Source organism: Rhincodon typus, chromosome 25, assembly GCF_021869965.1.
Source record: "Rhincodon typus isolate 14 chromosome 25, sRhiTyp1.1, whole genome shotgun sequence".
Classification (NCBI taxonomy): Eukaryota; Metazoa; Chordata; class Chondrichthyes; order Orectolobiformes; family Rhincodontidae; genus Rhincodon; species Rhincodon typus.
The window spans coordinates 1,537,368-1,543,206 of NC_063356.1; the positions used below are offsets into that span (position 1 = coordinate 1,537,368).

The 5,839-nt window shown below is 47.4% G+C and overlaps 1 protein-coding gene across 1 annotated transcript in view; it reads left to right on the forward strand.

The window, feature by feature from the left end:
• LOC109920795 (forkhead box protein P2-like) overlaps positions 1–5,839 on the forward strand; it is a 53,920-nt gene that overhangs the window by 34,843 nt on the left and 13,238 nt on the right. The window lies entirely within an intron of this gene.

Here is a 5,839-nt window from a genome sequence, read left to right on the forward strand (position 1 = left end):
TCCGACAGTGCGGCCCTCCCTCAGCACTGACCCTCCGACAGTGTGGCGCTCCCTCAGTACTGACCCTCCAACAGTGCGGCGCTCCCTCAGCACTGACCCTCAGACAGTGCAGCGCTCCCTCAGCACTGACCCTCCAACAGTGCAGCACTCCCTCAGCACTGACCCTCCAACAGTGCGGCACTCCCTCAGTACTGACCCTCCGACAGTGCGGCACTCCCTCGGTACTGACCCTCTGACAGTGTGGCGCTCCCTCAACACTGACCCTCAGACAGTGCAGCGCTCCCTCAGCACTGACCCTCCGACAGTGCGACACTCCCTAAGTACTGACCCTCCGATAGTGCGGCACTCCCTCAGCACTGACCCTCCGAAAGTGTGGCACCCCCTCAGTACTGACCCTCGGACGGTGCGGTGCTCCCTCAGTACTGACCCTCTGACAGTGCGGGACTCCCTCTCTACTGACCCTCTGACAGTGCGGCACTCCCTCAGTACTGACCCTCTGATACTGTGGCCGTCCCTCAGCACTGACCCTCTGATAATGTGGCACTTCCTCAGTACTGACTGTACTGTACTGCAGCACTTTCTAAATATTGTTACTGTCACTCTGGTGTCTGGGCATAAGAGAGTGGAGTTCATTTCAAACCTCACTATCTGAAAGATATAACGAGGTTAGCCAGGTGGACCTCAACGAATATGAGTTCCTTGATTGGGGTCGTTGCTCTGGTTCAATCAGACAGTCCCAGCTGACAGATAAAAGGAGGAGTGTCAGACATTCTGGCCCTCTGAGAGCTCTCTCTGAGGGAGCCGGGTCAGTGTCAAGGACTTTCTATGCGTAACTAAATGGGGATTTGGTGACAGGATACCGGCCCCTGTGGAGTTATTTCAAAAGGCAAGGGCGCAGTTATCAGCCACCGACGCAAGGCAACAATATTTTCTTACTCCGCTCTTTACTCGTTGTCAATCTTTTCAAAAAGGTTTCATGGAAAAGATATCATAAATTAAATCTGCCTCTTTGCTGACTGGCCTTAACACAATGGCAACTTCAAGTCATGAAAATATTCTTTTTGGATTTTTTTTTCTCTTTTGGTGAGGTGTACCAGTAATGTAATCTTTGCAGAGTAAATTACCTCGTTGCCAGATCCAAAACATGCAGAAATCTCCATGAAATTGTAAAGAGAGCATTGAAGGACTTGGGTTTAAGAAAATGATTTCTGTTGTGATCTGGGATAACTCGGAGTGAATGAATACCCCAGTTTTACTGACTTTGAATAATGTAGCTTCTATTCAGTGGTACTGCTCTTTCTAAAATAACATTTGCAGCACAATAGCACTCCTGTCAACCTCGTTTCATTGTCTCGTATTTAATTTTATTGATGGTACTTCAGATAAGCTTTTAAAGTATTCCTTTAAAATGGGACTGGTTTCCTACATGTTAATTATTCCTGAGGATTATTGAAGGGCACTTTCAAAATGCAAATATAAATACGCAGCATGGCATTGCTGGTGTGTATGCCTCTGTGTCTGTTTCTGTGTTTATGCATGTGCATCTGTCTGTATGTTTGCCTGTGCATGTTTTTATGTGTGTGTATGTGTGTGGGCTTGCATATGTCTGAGGATGCATATGTGTGCGTTTGTATCTGTGTGAATGTCTGTGTACATGTGTGTGAGGATGAGTGTGTGCGTGTGTGAGAGTGTGTGCATGGGTATGCTGTGCATGTATGTGCCTGCATTTGTGAGAGTTGATGTTCATGAGTGTCCGTGCAAGTGTGTGTGAGTGTTTGTGTGCATGTGTGAGAGCATGTGGGTGCATGTGCATTGTGTCTGGACCTGACTGACCATAGTCTCCCCTTCACATTGGAGGATTATAAATGGTATATGGCATAAAACAGGCCAAACAGTTCATTCTGGGGAATGTCCTCCCTCCGTTCTCATCTGAATCTACCATCATAACCCACAATTCCCCTGTCTCTTGATTACTGTCTGCTTTCCCTTTAAATTTTTTTCTTATTCACTCATGGACATTACTGGCTGGGGCAACATTTATTGCCTGTCCCTAGTTGCCCCTTGAGAAGGTGAAGGTGAGCTGCCTTCTTGAACCGCTGCAGTCCATGTGCTGTAGGTAGACCCCCAATGCCCTTAGGGCGGGAATTCCAGGATTCTGACCCAGTGACACTGAAGGTGATATATATCCAAGTCAGGATGGTGAGTGGCTTGGAGGGCAACTTGAAGGTGGTGGTGTTTCTGTGTACCTGCTGCCTTTGTCCTTCGAGATGGAAGTGGCTATAGGTTTGGAAGGTGCTGTCTAAGGGACCTTGGTGAATTTGTGCAGTGCATCTTGTAGATAGCAGCAGTGTGTATTGTTAAGTGTCAGTGGTGGAGGGAGTGGATGCTTGTGGGCTTCTTTGTCCTGGATGGTGTCAAGTTTGTTGAGAGTTGTTGGGGCAGCCCCCATCCAGGCAAGTGGGGAGTATTCCATCACACTCCTGACTTGTGCCTTGTAGATGGTGGACAGGCTTTGGGGAGTCAGAACGTGAGGTACTCACTACAGGATTCCTAGCTTTTGACCTGCTCGTGCAGCCACTGTGTTTATGTGGTGAGTCCAGTTGAGTTTCTGGTCAATGATAACCCCAAGGATGTTGATAGTGGGGGATTCAATGATGGTAACACCATTGAATATCAAGGGGTGCTGGTTAGATTGTCTCTTACTGGTGATGGTCATAGCCTGGCATTTGTGTGGCGTGAATGTTCCTTTCCACTTTTTAAAAATTCATTCACGGGATGAGGGTGTCGCTGGGTAGGCAGCATTTATTGCCCATCCCTAATTGCCCAGAGGGCAGTTAAGAGTCAGCCACATTGCTGTGGGTCTGGAGTCACATGTTAACCAGACCAGGTAAGGATGGCAGTTTCCTTTCCTAAAGAACATGAGTGAACCAGATGGGTTTTTCCAATAACGAACAATGGATTCATGGTCATCGTTAGCCTCTTATTTCCAGATATTTTAATTGAATTCAAATTCCACCATCTGCCATGGCAGGATTCGAACCTGGGCCCCCAGAAAATTGCTTGGGTCTCTAGATTAGCAGTCTGTTGGAAATACCTTCAGGGTATTGCCTCCCTTTGTAGCCATGTCAGCGCAAGCCTGGATATTGTCCAGATCTTGTTGTATTTGAACACGGACTGCTTCAGTATCTAAGGAGTCACGAATGGTGCTGAACATTGTGCAATCATCGAAGAACATCCCCACTTCTGACCTTATGATGGAGGGAAGGTCATTGATGAAGCAGCTGAAGATGTTTGAGCCTAGGACACTACCCTGAGGAACTCCTGCAGAGATGTCCTGGAGCTGAGATGACTGACCTCCAACAACCACAACCATCTTCCTATGTGTCAGGTATGACTCCAACCAGCTGACATTTTTCCCCCAATACCCATTGATTCCAGTTTTGCCACAGCTTCATGATGCAACACTCAATTGAATGCAGCCTTGATGCCAGGGGCTGTCACTCTCCCCTCACCTCTGAATTTCAGCTCTTTTGTCCATGTTTGAACCAAGGCTGTAATGAGGTCAAGAGCTGAGTGGCCCTGGTGGAACCCAAACTGGGTGTCACTGAGCAGGTTATTGCTGAGCAGGTGCTGCTTGATAGCGCTGTTACTGACACCTTCCATCACTTTACTGATGATCGAGAGTAGATCATCATTTTACTGTGATGTATTGGAGTGGTACTACTGTCTAGCAGCGATGTCCTTTAGGACCCAACCAGCTCGATCAGTAGTACTGTTGCTGAGCCACTCTTGGTGGTGGACACTGAAATCCCCCACCCAGAGTACATTTTGTGCCCTTGCTGTCCTCAGTGCTTCCTCCAAGTGTTGTTCAACATGGAGGAGTACAGATTCATCAGCTGAGGGAGGACAGTGTGTGGTAATCAGCAGGAGGCTTCCTTGCTGATGTTTAAACCTGAAGATATGAGACTTCATGGGGTCCGGAGTCAATGTTGAGGACTCCCAGAGGAACTCCCTCCCAATTGTATCCCACTGTGTCACCCCCTCTGCTGGGCCTGTCCTGCTGGTGGGACACAGATGGTGATGGTGGTGTCTGGGACATTGCCATACTCACAGAATCATACCTTACAGACAATATCAGGCTGTTGCTTGACTACTCTATGAGACAGCTCTCCCCATTTTTGCACCAGCCTCCAGATTGTTAGTGAGGAGGACTTTGCAGGGTTGACAGGGCTGTTTCTGCTGTTGTCTTTTCCTGTGCCTGGATCGATGCCAGGTGATCCATCCGGTTTCATTTCTTTGAGATTTTGTAGTGATTGGCACAACTGAGTGGCTTGCTCGACGATTTCAGAGAGCAGTTGAGGGTTATCATAGAATCCTTACAGTGTGGAAGCAGGCCATTCAGCCCATCGAGTCAATACTAACCATCCAAAGAGCATCCCACCCAGACCCAGCACCTACCCTATCTCAGTAACCCTGCATTTCCTATGGCCAATCCACCTAACCTGCACATCTTTGGACTGTGGGAGGAAACCGGAGCATCCGGAGACACGGGTAAAATGTGCAAACTCCACAGAGACAGTCACCAAAGGGTGGAATTGAATCTGGGTCCCTGGCACAGTGAGGCAGTAGTGCTAACCACTGAGCCACCATGCCGCCTCAACCACATTGCTTGGGTCTGGAGTCACATGGAGGCAGACTAGGTGAGGAAGGCAGACTTCCTTTCCTGAAGGACATTAATGAATTAGATCAATGGAAACATCAATGGTTTTGTGATGGCTTTTACCCAAGCATTTCTGGTGTCATCCAGTCAATCTTCTCTGCACCCTCTCCAGTGCCTCAATATTTTTTAGAAATCAAGCAACAACATATAGTAATCACTGAGGAAGTAACGGTCATTGGGCAAAAGGCAGCAAAGTGGACTTCAGGATGATCAGACTATCCATGGTGTTACCGAAATCAGAGTAGACCCAATGGGCTGAATGGCCTATTTCTGCTTATTACTATAAGTCTGGACGAATGACGATTTACTCGGTTAATACCAAATCAGTGATCAAACTCTGGCCACAGAACAGAAAAGTTGCTCTGGGTTAGAAAGAGGAAGAGAATTTGGTGAAACGGTGAAAACTGGGATCTGGAGTGTCTGCTTATTGCAGGTTACTCTGTAAAGGTAGGAGAGAGAGAGAGTCTTTACAATAAACACCTGTTGCTTAAACTGCCTCACCATTGCCAAGAGTGCAATCCCTCCCTCACACCATCGACAAGTTTTCAGGATTAAAGTATTTTGCAAATAATCCCTTCCCTGGACAGTCTTCCAGTGTTCTGTGGGGACTATTTTACTATCTGCAGTGTGCTTCCAGAGAGTGTGGTGGAGGTAGGTTCCACTGGGGCTGTTGAAGGGAATTGATTAATTATCAGACTGGAAGATATTTGCAGTGCTACAGGGGAAGAGGAACTGGGTGAGCTGCTTTTGAAAACTGCTGGTATCCACATGATGTCCCAAATGGCCTCTTTCTGTGTCACAGCCAATGTATATTTAAAACAGGGATCTGGTCACCTGGACAAGTAACCCAGCAGACTTTGAGCTTCTGTAAGTAGTTTCAGGTTGAATTTTGTTTAAAGATAAATCTGAAACAAAAGTCGTACAATAAATCGCTAATGGTCAGGAAATTGTCAGATTAAAATCCCAAATGGCACACAGATGTCCTGCGGTTCCTGCCCAATCCATATTAACCTCCAGTTCCACAGGCCCAGCCTAGTGCTCACAGTGCTTATTACAGAAAATAACTGTCGGGGGGTCAGTGCTGAGGGAGCGCCGCACTGTCGGAGGGTCAGTGCTGAG